This window comes from Pteronotus mesoamericanus, unplaced genomic scaffold, assembly GCF_021234165.1.
Source record: "Pteronotus mesoamericanus isolate MK-2021 breed Mesoamerican mustached bat unplaced genomic scaffold, CSHL_Meso_final scaffold_12, whole genome shotgun sequence".
Lineage (NCBI taxonomy): Eukaryota > Metazoa > Chordata > Mammalia > Chiroptera > Mormoopidae > Pteronotus > Pteronotus mesoamericanus.
Window position 1 is genome coordinate 8,119,668 of NW_026555303.1, and position 15,100 is coordinate 8,134,767.

Below are 15,100 nucleotides of genomic sequence, written 5' to 3' on the forward strand. Positions count from 1 at the left end.
GAAAAGTATGACCTCCCAACACTGAATGAAGAAGCAGCAGAAAGCCAGAATAGACTGAAAACACATGGTGAAATTGAAGCAGTAATCGAAAAACTTCTGGCACACAAAAGCCCTGGACCAGATGATTTCAAAGGAGAATTTTACAAAACATTTAAGGAAGAGCTAACCACTGTCCTTCTCATACTGTTACAAAAAATCCGAGAAGAAGGAAGACTCCCAAAATCCTTTTATGAAGCCAACATCATCCTAACCCCAAAACCAGATAAAGACCCAATGAAGAAAGAACCACAGGCCAATATTGCTGGTGAGCATAGATGCCAAAATCCTCAACAAAATATTGGCAAACCACATACAGTAATACATAAAAAGGATCATCTGCCATGATCAAGTGGGATTCATTCCAGGAGTGCAAAGATGGTACAATATTCACAAATCAATAAACATAACATATCACATAAACAAAAGGAAAGACAAAAACCAAATGATAGTCTCAATAGATGAGGAAAAAGCAGCAGATGAGGTAAAACACCCATTCCTGATAAAAACATTCATCAAAATTGGAATAAAGGGGGTATACCTCCACATAATAAAGGCCATATATGGAAAACCAACAGCAAAAATCTTATTCAAAAGGCAAAAACTAAAAGCTTTCCCACTAAGATCAGGAACAAGATAAGGTTGTCCACTTCTACCAATTCTATTCAACATCACATTGTAAGTCATAGCCACAGCAGTCAGACAATACATACATACATACATACATACATACATACATATATAAAGGCATCCAATTTGGAAAGGAGGAAGTAAAACTATCATTTTTTGCAGATGACATTATAGTGTACATAGAAAGCCCTATAGACACCACCAAAAAACTATGCAACATAATAAGTTAATTTGACAAAACAGCAAGATACAATGTAAATATTCAGAAATCGAAGACATTTTGTTACACCAACAATGAAATATCAGAAGCAGAAATCAGGAAAAATATCCCATTTACTATAGCAACAAGAAAAATAAAGTACCTAGGAATAAATTTGACGAGGGATGTAAGAGACCTGTGTGCAGAAAACTATACAACGCTGAAGAGAGAAACTAAGAAACACACAAATAAATGTAAACATATGCCATGTTCATGGATTGGAAGAATTAACATCATTAAAATGTCTATACTACACAAAGCAATTCACAGATTCAAGCAGTCCCTATTAAAATACCAATGATGTTTTTTTACAGAAATAGAATAGATATTTCAAAAATTTTTTATGGAACTTTAAATCACCCCGAATAGCTGCACCAACGTTGAGAAAGAAAAACAAACCAGGAGGGATAACAATACCGGACATAAAACTGTATTACAAGGCCACTGTAATCAAAACAGTGTGGTACTGGCAAAAGAACAGGCACATAGATCAGTGGAACATAACAGAAATCCGAGAAATAAACTTATGTCTCTGTGGTCAATTAATATGTGACAAAGGGGTGAGAAGGATAAAATAGTATAAAGATAGCGTCTTCAACAAATGGTGTGGGGGAGTTGGGCAGCTACATGCAAAAAAATTTGAATTTTGACCACCAACTGATACCATACAGAAAAATAAACTCAAGATGGATAAAAGACTAAAATTCAGTTCACTACACCATGAAAACCCTAGAGGAGAACATAGGGAGGAAACTCTTTGATAACCCGCAAAGCAATATTTTCACCAATATGTCCCCTAGAGCAAGGGACATAAAGGGAAGAATAAACAAATTGGACCTCATCAAAATAAGAAGCTTCTGCATGGCTAAAGAAAACACCAACAAAATGAAAAAGGAGTCAACTGTATGGGAAAATAAATCTGCTAATGATACATCAGGTAGCAGTTTCTCTCCATAATATATAAAAAAACTTACATGACTCTACTCCCGGAAAACAATCCAATTTAAAAAATGGGCAAATGTCCTGAACAGACACTTCTCCAAGGAGGACAAGCACAGGGCCCAGAGACATATGAAAGGATGCTCAGCATCGCTAGCCATCAGAGAAATGCAGATCAAAACCATAATGAGATACCATTTATACTGGTCAGAATGGCCATCATAAATAAATCAACAAATAACGGGTGCTGGTGAGCCTATGGAGAAAATGGAACCCCAGTACACTATTGGTGGGAATACAGAGTGCTGCAGCCACTGTGGAAATCAGTTTGGAATTTCTTGAACACGATAAAAATGGAACTACCTTTTGACCCAGAAATTCCACTGCTGAGATTATACCCTAAGAATCCCAAAACACCAATTCAAAACAACAGATGCACCCCAATGTTCATAGCAGCACAATTTATAATAGCCAAGTGTCGGAAGCGTCCTAAACACCCATCAGTAGATGAGTGGATTAAAAAATATATGGTACATTTACACAGTGGAATATTATGCAGCAGAAAGAAAGAAAGAAAGAAAGAAAGAAAGAAAGAAAGAAAGAAAGAAAGAAAGAAGGAAGGAAGGAAGGAAGGAAGGAAGGAAGGAAGGAAGGAAGGAAGGAAAGAAAGAAAGAAAGAAAGAAAGAAAGAAAGAAAGAAAGAAAGAAAGAAAGAAAGAAAGAAAGAAAGAAAGAAAGAAAGAAAGAGCGAGCAACTACCCTTCACAACAGCATGGATGGAACTAGAGAACATTATGCTAAGTATAATAAGCCAGGGGGCAAAAGAAAAATACCATAGGATCTCACCTATTAAGTAGAACCTAATCACCAAAACAGACAGACAAGAAAAATATAACCAGCATCATTGAAAATAAAAAGAAACTGACAGAATCAAGAGGGAAGGACGGAAGGGGTGGGGAAATTGAAGGGAAGAGTCAAGTCAAGGGACATGTATCAAGGACCTATGGACAAATCCAAAGTTGAAAAGGATTGAGGGAGGAAGAGGGGATGGGGGCAGGGGAAGGTGGTGGCAAAAAAATGGAGACAATATATTTGAACATTAGAAGAAAAATAAAATAAGAATAAAAAAATTAGCTTATTCAGTATTCACCAGCTAATCTTCATCCTTTAAAGATAAATTTTCAGAAATATTCAGATGCCATTATAATCTAAATCTGCTCTTAAAAGTTAAATGATGTAGGGGGTAAAGATGGCATAGGAGTGAATGGGAGTCATGATGATCTCCTCCTCCCAAGACGAAACTGGAATTTCTACTAAATAATGGAGTAATCACCTGGAAAACAATGGAATGATAGTGAGAGAGGAGCCTTGGAGCCTCAGACAGACAGTGGATTCAACTCTAACACATCCCAATGGGTGAGAAGTATGGTGGAGGCTCGAGAGGGTGGGCTGGGTGCCCATGGGCACTAGCATCAGAGAGACATTGAAACGGCCAGTTAGCTCCCCCCAAGAAGAACGGGGTCTGAATCATAAACAGGGACCTCTAAACTACAGCAGCGAAAACCAGGAAAATACAGACAAAACGCAATCCCGAAAACCTTAGGGGTGCTCTCTGCCAGAGAGAGGTGGCCAGGGATGCAAAGAGACATTTAAAGGGCCAACACAAAAATTGCAGTGGCAGTCACCCTTCTTGATTTCTGGGTAGAGGCAGCAGCAGGGTGGGCTGGTGCCTGGGAAAAGATTGGTGAGGAAAACTTTGTGAAGAGAACTGAGAGGGTGGCCAGTGGAGCCCCAGTGATAACACACCTCCCACTCTGCAGCTACCATCTCGCTCAAGCATAAGCGAATCAATTAACCTGCCTTTTCTGCACTCTGCACACAGCTTGTGCACGTGTAAGCTGGGGGGCTAAGGGCAGACTGGCTGGAAGAAATAGAGGATCCCTGGCCAAAGGGGTCACACAGCAGCATTGAGAGCCTTGAGGAAAGACTGGAAATGGAGGCATTGGGGAATGAACAGGAGGAGGAACCGGGAGTCCTGACTCCCTACCCATTATGTAGTCTCCATTTTATATAGTCTCCAAAGAGGGAGAAGCAGGGTGCACACGAACCAGACTGTCGGCGATAGCAACGCTGTCTGAACAAATAGTGGATCCTTGGCCGAACGGGTCACAGAACTACATGGAGACCCTTGAAGAAAGACTGGAGACAGAGGTGTTGGGGAAAGAACAGGAGGAGGAACCGGGGAGTCCCGACTCCTTCTCCTTTCCATAGTCTCCATTGTGCGGGAACAGGCCACACCCCCAAAGAGCAAAAAGAGAAAAAGCACAAAATAGTCCAAAACCACCCAGTGCAGGTGCGCACACTTGTACCGAGTGGCCGGCGAGGGGTGGCGAGTGTGTATGTGGACCTGAGCTGGTTGGCGAGAGGTCACGTGGGCTGGTAAGGCCTCCCACAGGTTGGCATCCATGGGGCCTGTGAGGGAGTGTGCAGATCGGCGAGGGCATGTGTAAATCGACCTGCGGGGGCCCGCGAATGCAGAGCCATGTGCAGAAATAGTGGATCCCTGGGCGAAGGGGTCACAGAGCTGCCCAGAGTCCCTGGCGGAAAGACTGGAGACAGGATTAACCAGAGAGTCCTGGAGCTGACTTCCTCCCATTTCCATACTCTCCATTTGGGGTGGGCAAGCAACACATCCAAAGAGCCAAAAGCAGGGAAAGTGAACAATAGAAGACCCTAAACTGACCAGTACCAGGGTGCCCGCCAGCCTGTGGGGCCAGACGAGTATGCGAGGTTGGGAAGAAGCCCCCTGGTATGGGGCAAGCACACGAGAGCCCAGGCGGGCCGGGGATACAGCCTGGCCGGGGAGCACACACAAGGAGCCAGTGGGAGAGTGTATAGTGATCCACAGAAACAGTGGATCCCTGGCCAAAGGGGTCAGACAGCTGCCCAAAGCAGGAATCATACACAGAAAGTAGAATCCTGGAAGGCTCAAACAAACAATCCAAAGTCATGTAGGGTCAACAACTGACATCATCAGAGGCAAGCTCAGAAAGAAAAGTAAAGGAAACGTAAATAAATAAATAAATAAATAAATAAATAACCGACCCATCTACTACCATAGAAGTTTAATCCACAAAGTCAGGAAATCTAGACTGCCCAATTGAACCAGAAGCAAAAATAAAAGAATAAATGCATACATACATACATACCAACATAAATAAAGAAATAAATAAATAACTTCACAGACTCTCACGAAAATGGGAAGAAAAAGAAATCCCCCCCCCAAATGAGTGGAAAAGGGGACTCCCCACAGACAGAGGTAAATGAAATAGAGCCAAGGGATTATCAGATACTGAATTCAAAACAATGGCTCTAAGGAAGCTCAATGAGCTCAGCCAGCTCAAAGATAACTATGACAACCTGCAGAGAAACTATCAGGATCTTACAGCGAACTATATCAACCTGGAAAAGGACATAGAAATTAACAAGAAGACAAAAGAGGATATGAAGAATACCATTTCTATATTGAAGAACAAAGTAGAAGGAATCCAAAGCAGGATGGATGGAGTCAAAGATCGAATCACTGACATGGAGGATAAGGTAGAAAAAAGCTCACAGAAGGAGAAAAAATGGAAAAAGACTCAAAAAGAATGAAGAGGTATTTAGGGCAGGACAACCTGAAATGCAATATTATCCATATAATAGGGATACCAGAAGGAGAAGAAGAGGAACAAGGGATAGAGAACTTCTTTAAAAAAGGAATGATAGAAAATTTCCCCAATTTGAGGAAAGTGTCTCATGGACCCAGGAGGCACAGAGGACCCCATTCATGGGGGACCCAAGGAGGTCCACTCCAAGACACATCATAATTAAAATGACAACTATCAAACACAAAGAGAGAATCCTCAAGACAGGAACGGAGAAGGAGAAAGTAACATACGAAGGGGCCCATACACAGCTAGGAGCAGACTTCTCAACAGACACACTACAAGCCAGAAGGGAATGGGAACAAATATTCCAAGTCATGAAAAGCAAGGGCCTACAACCAACGCTGCTCTACCCAGCAAGGCTCTCCATTAAAATAGAAGGGGAAATAAAGAGTTTCCCAGACAAAAGAAGGTTAAAAGAATACATCTCTACCAAACCAGTAGTCCAAGATATGCTAAACGGACAGCTTTAAGAAGATGAAGGAAAACAGTGAAAAAGAGAAAATCAAAGGTACAAAGAGAAAACATGAATAAGTTTCTATCAGTAATAACTCTCAATGTGAATGGACTAAATGCCCCAATCAAAACACACAGGGTAACGGAATGGATAAGAAAAGATGACCCACACATATGCTGCCTCCAAGAGACCCACTTCAGAACAAAAGACCCATACACATTGAAAGTAAACGGATGGAAAAAAATACTCCAAGCAAATGGGCAAGAGAAAAAGGCCGGGGTTGCCATACTTGTATCGGACAAAGTAGATTTCAAAACAAATGCCATCAAAAGAGACCCAGAGAGACACTCTATAATACTCAAAGGAAGAATCTATCAAGAAGACATAAACATTGTAAACTTATATGCTCCCAATATAGGAGACCCCAAGTTTATAAGGAAATTGTTGGATGACTTCAGAAAAGATAGAGACAGCAACACATTGATAGTAGGAGATTTCAACACCCCACTGTCAAAAATTGATAGATCTTCCAAAGAAAACAATAATAAACATATCATGGCTCTGAATGACAGACTGAATCAAAGAGACTTACCTGACATATATAGAACTTTACATCCCAAAGAAGGAAAATACACATTCTTTTCAAATGCTCATGGCAGTTTTTCAAAGATAGACCACATGATAGGACACAAAGCAAGCCTCAGCAAATTCAGGAAAATTGAAATAATATCGAACTTTTTCTCAGACCACAAGGCCTTGAAACTCGAAATCAACCTCAAAGGGAAACCTCAAAACTTGCAAACTCATGGAGACTGAACAGTACGCTATTAAACAATGAATCGGTCAATAATGAGATAAGAGAAGAAATCAAAAAATTTCTGGAAACAAATGAAAATGAACAGACAACAGTCCAAAACCTATGGGACACAGCAAAAGCAGTCCTGAGAGGGAAGTTCATAGCAATACAAGCTTACCTAAGAAAGATAGAAACATTTCAAATAAAAGATCTAACACTACAACTTCAAGAATTGGAGGAAAAACAACAAATAAATCCCAGAGCAAGTAGAAGGAAGGAAATAGTCAAAATTAGAGCAGAACTGAATGGCATAGAGATGAAAAGAACAATTTAAAGGATCAGCCAATCCAGGAGCTGTTTCTTTGAAAAGATAAATAATATTGACAATCCTTTAAGCAGACTCATCAAGAATAAAAGGGAGAGGACAATAATTAATAATATCAGAAAGGAAAAAGGGGAAATAACAACTGATACCACAGAAATACAAAGGATTTTCAGAAACTACTATGAACAATTATATGCCAGGAAATTTGAAAAGCTTGATGAAATGGACAAATTTCAAGAAAAGTATAATCTTCCAACCCTGAAGGAGGAAGAAATAGAAAGCTTGAATAGACTGATAATGGCTGGGGAAATTGAAGCAGTAATCAAGAGACTCCTGGCACACAAAAGCCCAGGGCTGGACGGTTTCACAGGAGAATTTTACAAAACATTTAAGGAAGAGCTAACCTCTGTCCTTCTCAGACTATTCCAAAAAATCCAAGAGGGGGGATGACTCCCAGACTTTTTTTATGAGGCTCGCACCTCCCTAATCCCAAACCAGGTAAACACCCTACAAGGAAAGAAAACTACAGGCCAATTTCGCTGATGAACATAGATGCTAAAATCCTCAAAAAAAATATTAGCAAACCACATCCAGCAATACATTAAAAAGATTATCCACCACAATCAAATGTGATTCTTCCCAAGGATTCAGAGATGGTTCAATATACGCAAATCACGAAATGTGATACATCACATAAAAAAAAGAAAAAACAAAAACCACATGATCATCTCAATAGAAGCAGAAAAAGCATTCAATAAGGTACAGAACCCATTTATGATCAAAACACTCAGCAACATGGGAATAAACGGGGAATTCCTCAACGTAATAAAGGACATATATTGAAAACCTACTCCCAACATCATACTCAAGGGGCAAAAACTAAAAACTTTCCCACTCAGGTTGGGAACCTGACAAGGATGTCTGCTTTTCACCACTTTTCAACATCGTATTGGAAGTCCTAGCCACAGCGGTCAGAGAAGAACAAGAAATAAAAGACATCCAAATAGGAAAGGAGAAAGTAAAGCTATCATTGTTTGCAGATGACATGAGATGAGATGTTATTTCTCCTCTTTCATTTCTGATATCATTAATTTGGGTTCTCTCCCTTTTATTTTTGATGAGTCTGCTTAAAGGCTTGTCAACTTTATTTATCTTTTCAAAGAACCAGCTTCTGGATAGGCTGATCCTCTGAATTGTTCTTTTCATCTCTATGTCATTCAGTTCTGCTCGAATCTTGACTATTTCCTTCCTTCTACTTGCTCTGGGATTGATTCGTTGTTGTTTCTCCAGTTCTTGAAGTTGTAGTGTTAGGTCTTTCATTTGAAGTGTTTCTATCCTTTTTAGGTAAGCTTGTATTGCTATGAACTTCCCTCTCAGGACCCCTTTGCTTTGTCCCATAGGTTTTGGACTGTTGTCTGTTCATTTTCATTTGTTTCCAGAAATTTTTTGATTTCTTCTCTTATCTCATTATTTACCCATTCATTGTTTAATAGTCCACTGTTCAGTCTCCATGAGTTTGCAAGTTTTTGAAGTTTCTCTTTGAGGTTGATTTCCAGTTTCAAGCCCTTGGAGACCACTGTTTTTACTTTCTGGATCTGCCTCTGATGATGTCACATGTTGACTCTGTCTGATCTCAGACAGTCTGTTCAAGTCTTCCAGTAATCTACTGTTTGTGGCTGTCTCCAGCTGTTAATCTATTCTCTCTGCACTCTGCAGGCCACCTTAGGCATCTCATGGCTGGGTGGAGTCCCTCCTGGGGGCAGGGTTATTGGGTTCTCTCATGCTGGTGCATAAAAGAGAGGAGTCTGCACTGGGATCCCGCTGGTTACTCTCTCCATTTTCTCCCCTAAACCTCCAACCCTAGTCTGTCCTCAAGTGTCGCTGGACTTCTCTGCACCCCCTTGGGCCATGGATTTACTGTCTTTGGCTGCCACTCTACACACATCAAGCAGTTTAGATAGTATGGGGCTGGGTGTAATACTACATGGGTACAGGGCTATTGGGTCCTTTTACACAGGTGCCGCTCCTGGGACATGGTCTCTGCCTGAGCAAGATGGGTGCTCTTGCATGGGGGATGAGTCAGCAATGAGATCCAGCCAGTTACTGTCTCAGTTCCCTCCCCAAAGCCTCCTTCCCCAGTCTCTCCCCAGGTGTCTCTAGCCCCCTCTGCTCCTCCCTTTGCCGGATACCAGGGTAAGTTGCTACAAATACAAATTTTGCATTGGCCCTTTAAATGGTTCTTTGCGTCTCCAGCCACCTACCTCTGGCAGAGAGCAACACTGCCACTTTTCACAGCTAGCTGTTTTCTGTGTACTTTTGGTGCTCTGGTGCTGTGGGCTAGAGATCCCCAATTTTGGTTTAGACCTCACTCTTCTCAGAGAGATCCAACTGGCTGTTTAAATATCCTACTGGTGCTGCCTCTTGTGGGTGCCCCACTCACCTTCTCATGTCTGTACCACACTCCTTATCAGTCAGATTGTGCCAAAGCTGATTCTTCTGTCTCCTAGATTACAAGGCTCCTCTCTCACTATTGTTCAGTTTTTTGATCCTGGTGATTTCTCCCCATTTTAGTTGTATTTCCAGATTGGTCCTGGGAGGAGGTCAGTGTGACTTCACTCACTCATCCACCATCTTGATTCTCCCTCCATTATTAAGTAGAGTTTTAATTGAAATTTCTAAGCCAAGCATTTTTTTTTTTTTTTTGGTAAGTGCTTGATTTGGCTTTAGCAACATAATCAAATTCTGGGCAATGCCAGTTGTCAATGATGGGGGCTGCTGGGAATGTTTTCTTTGCTGTTTAAATAAAAACATAAAATTGATATGGACTCTATTTTTAGAACTAAATGAGCTGATATATATGTAAAGAACTTCTAACAGTGTCCAGCACATAGTCAATAACTGATTGCTACATTACAATAATTGTTAAGTATGATTGCTGTATTGTTTCTCTTGCTTCTGTTATTGTAAATATGTAGCAACCTAGAGTGGCCATAATACCCTAGGTGTGGTATAAGATGTGTATACTATATTTCTATCAATGTAGCTAAGACTTGCCTAAAATGAAGGCACATAGCCATAGAGTTTTGACAAAAAAAATGGGGAAAACCAAGATCTCTAAGAATTTTTAAAATTTAAATCTTCAGAAGCTTGCTCAGAGATAATGGGATATAGATATGGGGCAACATTGGTCACCCCAGCATAGCCATGGAGAAAGCTTTTATACTCCCTCAGTAGGAAGAAGGAATAATATCACAGAATTTGTGTTTGTTTTTCTTTATCTGCCATTTGCTACCTTACACTAATTCACCATGCCAAATCTTTCCACATGTATAATTTATGTATTATGTATTGGCCACATAATAATAACAATATTATAAGAGTTGAAATCATAACAATATATTCTAAAAAATGTAAACCTTAAAATTAATGCAGGAACATTTCAATTTCCAAATGAGTTTTGTTGTCTTTTTTTAACTGAATTTATTGGGATGACATTGACTAGTAAAATGATATCGATTTCAAGAGTATAATTATATAATACATCACCTACATATTGCATTGTGTGTTCACTACGCTGAATCAGGTCACCTTCCATCACCATTTATCCATACTTTACCCTCTTCTACCACCTCTACCCCATGTTCTCTATAATAATCATCACACTGTTGTCTGTGTCTATGACTTTTTTTGCTTAATCCCTTAAACGTTTTCCCCTAGTCCCCCAACTGACCTTGAAGAGCTGTCAGTCTGTTTTCTGTATCTATAAGTCTGTTTCTATTTTGTGTGTTAGTTTATTTTATTTGTTAGAGTCCACATATAAGTGAAATCATATGGTACTTTGCTTTCTCTGACTGACTTATTTCACTTAACATATTACTCTCCAGGTCCATCCATTGCTGTCGCAAAAGGTGAGATTTTCTTTTTTACAGCCAAGCAGTATTCCATTGCGTAAATGTACCACTGATTTTTTGTCCATTCATCTTATGCAGGACACTTGGACTGCATCCAAATCTTGTCTGTTTCCAATAATGCTTCAATGGATATAGGAGTACATATATTCTTTCAAATTAGTGTTTCAGATTTTCTCAGATATGTTCTCATGAGTGGAATCACTGTCATGAGGCAGTTTCATTTTTAATCTTTTGAGGTAACTCAACTGCTTTACACAGTGGCTGCACCAATTTACATCCACACAAATAGTGCAAAAGGGTTCCCTTTTCTCCACATCTTCACCAACATTTGTTGTTTGTTGATTTTTTTCTTAATTTTTATATTTTATTCAAATACATTTGTCTCCACCTTCCCACCACCACTTTCCCCTGGCCCCCTCCCCCACCTCTCTCCCTCAATTCTTCCCCACATTGGCTTTGTCCATGGGTCCATTATACATGTTCCTTGACTTGACCCTTCCCTTCCCTTTCCCCACCATCCCTCCTTCCTTCCCCCTTGACTCTGTTGGTTTCTTCTTTCTTTCAATGTTGCTGGTTATATTTTCCTTGCTTGTTTGTTTTGATTATTAGGTTCCACTTGTAGGTGAGACCACATGGCATTTGTCTTTCACCCCCTGGCTTATTTCACTTAGCGTAATGCTCTCTAGTTCCATTCATGTTGTCGCAAAGGGTAGTAGCTCTTTCTTTCTTTCTGCTGCATAGTATTCCATTGTTTAAATGTTCCATAGCTTTCTGATCCACTCATTTACTGATGGGCCCTTTGGTTGCTTCCAGCACCTGGCTATTGTAAATTGTGCAGATATGAACATCTGGGTACATAAGTTCTTTTGAATTGGTGTTTTGGGATTCCTAGTATATAATCTCAGCAGTGGAATCACTGGGTCAAAAGGAAGTTTGAATTTTAGCTTTTTGAGGGAATTACACACTGTTTTCCAGAGTGGCTGCACCAGTCTGCATTCCCACCAACAGTGTTCCCTTTTCTCCACAGCCTCACCAGCACCTGTTGTTTGTTGATCTGTTTATGATGGCCATTCTGATCAGTGTGAAGTGGTATTTCTTTGCGGTTTTAATTTGCATTTCTGTGATGGCTAGTGATGCTGAGCATCCTTTCATATCTCTCTGGGCCCTCTGTATCTCTTCCTTGGAGAAATGTTTGCCCAGGTTTTTTGCCCATGCTTTAATAGGACTGTTTGTCTTCTTGGAGTGAAGTTGTGTGAGTTCTTTATATATTTTGGAGATCAAACCTCTATCTGATGTATCATTGGCAAATATATTTCCCCATACTGTTGGCTCCCTTTGCATTTTGCTGATGTTTTCTTTAGCAGTGCAGAAGTTTCTTATTTTGATGAGGTCCCACTTGTTTCTTCTTTCCTTGATGTCCCTTGCTTTAGGTGACACATTGATGAAAATATTGCTGTGTGAAATATCTGAGAGTTTCCTGCCTATGTTCTCCTATAGGACTTTTAAGGTGTCGCGATTTATACTTAAGTCTTTTATCCATCTTGAGTTAATTTTTTGTTTGTGTTGTCAGTTGGAGATCAAATTTTAATTTTTTTTGAAGATTGCCATTCTGTCAAGTGTCAGGTGATTTCTCATTGTAGTTTTAATTTCCATTTCTCTGATAATTGATGATGTGCATCTTTTCATGTCTGTTTTCCATCTGTGTGTCTCTTTGGAGACGTGACTGTTTGGGTTATATAACTTTGATTGTTTGCAGCTAGATATTGAATTGCATAAGTTCTTTATAATTTTGAATATTAACCTCTTATGAGATGTATCATTGGTGAATATGTTCTCCCATTCAGTTGGTTGTCTTTTCATTTTGTTGATAATTTCTTTGCCTGTGAAAAAAACTTTTTTAGTTTCATATAGCCCTATTTGTCTATTTTTTTCTTTTGTTTCCCTTGCCTGAAGAGATATATCGAAAAAATATTGTTATGAAAAACTTCCCAGATTTTACTGCCTATGGTTTTTTTTCTAGGATTTTTATAGTTTTGAGTCTAACATTTAAGTCTTTAATCCATTTGAACTTAGTCTTGTGTATGGTATAAGTAGGTTGTCTAGTTTCATTTTGTCTTTCTCCTGTATCTGCCCGATTTTCTCAACACCATTTATCGAATAAACTATCTTTACCTCATTGCATGTTCTTGCCCTCCTTTGTCAAATATTGAGGACCACAAAGGTGTGGGTTTATTTCTGGGAACTTTATTCTGTTCCATTAATCTATATCTCTTTTTATGGTCTTGCAGTATAGTGTCATATTGGGTAGTGTGATTTCTCCAAGTTTGTTCTTTTTCTCAAGATTGTTGTGGCAGTTCAGGGTACTTTGTTTTCCATATAATTTTTTGGAATATTTATTCTAGGTCTGTTAAATATGCTCTTGATATCCTTATAAGAATTGAATTTAATCTACAGATTGTTTTGTGTAACATGGGCATTTCAATGTTGTTAATTCTTCCTATCCATGGCCATAGTAAATCTTTCACTTATCCGTGTCTTCCATTTCTTTCTTCAGTGTCTTATGACTTTCCAAGTATATGTCTTTTACATCCTTTGTTAAATATGCTCCTAGGTATTTTTTGATACAATAAGAAATGGGATTGTTTTCTTAGTTTCCTTTTCTGGTTTTTCAACAACAATGTATAAAAAAATGCAACTGGTTTCTGGATATTTATCTTGCATCCTGTTACTTTAATTAATTCATTTATCAGTTTCAGTAGCTTTCTGGTGGCATCTTTAAGGTCTTCTATATACAGTTTCCTGTCTTCTGCAAATAATGACAATTTTACTTCATCCTTTCTGATTTGGATGCTTTTTATTTCTTCTTGTCTAATTGTTGTAGCAGATACCTCCAGTACTATATTGAATAAGCATGGTGAGAACCACAATCCCACTCTTGTACTTATCTTAAGGGACATGTTTTTAGTTTTTCCCAATGGAGTGTGATGTTATCTATAAGTTTGTCATTATATCCTTGATTATATTGAGATATGTTCCTCCCTTTGCCATGTTGCTGAGAGTATTTATCATAAATAGGTGCTGGATTTTCTCAAAATTTTTTCTGCATCTATTCATATGCTAATGTGGTTTTATCATTCATTTTCCTTACATAGCTGTAACACAGGAGCTCCAAGCTGGGATGCTGCTTAACTCTTGGTGATATTCCAAAAAAAAAAAAAGGAAAAGAAAAGAAAACCCCAAACACCTAAAGACCAGCAGATATAGACATGTCATTTATTACTCATATTGTAGGGGAGGGCACCAGTGGCATCAGTTAGTATGAGAGAGACTACACCCTGTCTCCAGCCTCAGTGCTACTTACAAGGTTAAGAAGGGAGCAGGGGCAATTGAAAGGGAGCCTCAGAAGCATGTGAAAATGCTGCAGGTTTGTGATAAACACAGGATCCTTGAGGCATGGGGCCTTGAGAAACTGTTTTCCTCATTCCTTACAGCTGTTGGCCAGGCAGCCATTTGTTCTCTGAAGTGGAGAAGCCATATATTGATCTACTCCACACTCTACCTTGACATTGCTCCTCCACCTTATAAACTTCATGTTAATTTTCCAGACAAGGAGTCCCTTTATGGTAAGAGCATTGATGCATTTCAACCATATGCCACAAATACCCTAATAAGAGGATAAGGCAGAGGCTGACAAGACCAAGGAGGGCATAGTGTCACCAGCTTCCCAAAGAATTCCACAAGGAAATGGAGGGGTCCAAGGTCAAGGCCAAGATGTGTGTGATTTCATCACCCAATGTGGCCAGGACCTGAGACACATTATGGAAGTCATCAGGGATGTAGACACAACATTTTATGTACAGGGTGGCATGGGTTCCTCCCTGGGCTACCATTAAGAGGCCTAAGGCCATAGAGTTCCGCAAAAACAACTTTTCTCATTTCTGAGACTTCCTCAGACACTAGGGATACAGTGTTTCTAGAGTGGTAAAGAGCTAAGATAGTATGATTGGCTAAAGTGGTTATGGCAGAGTGCATGAGAATTG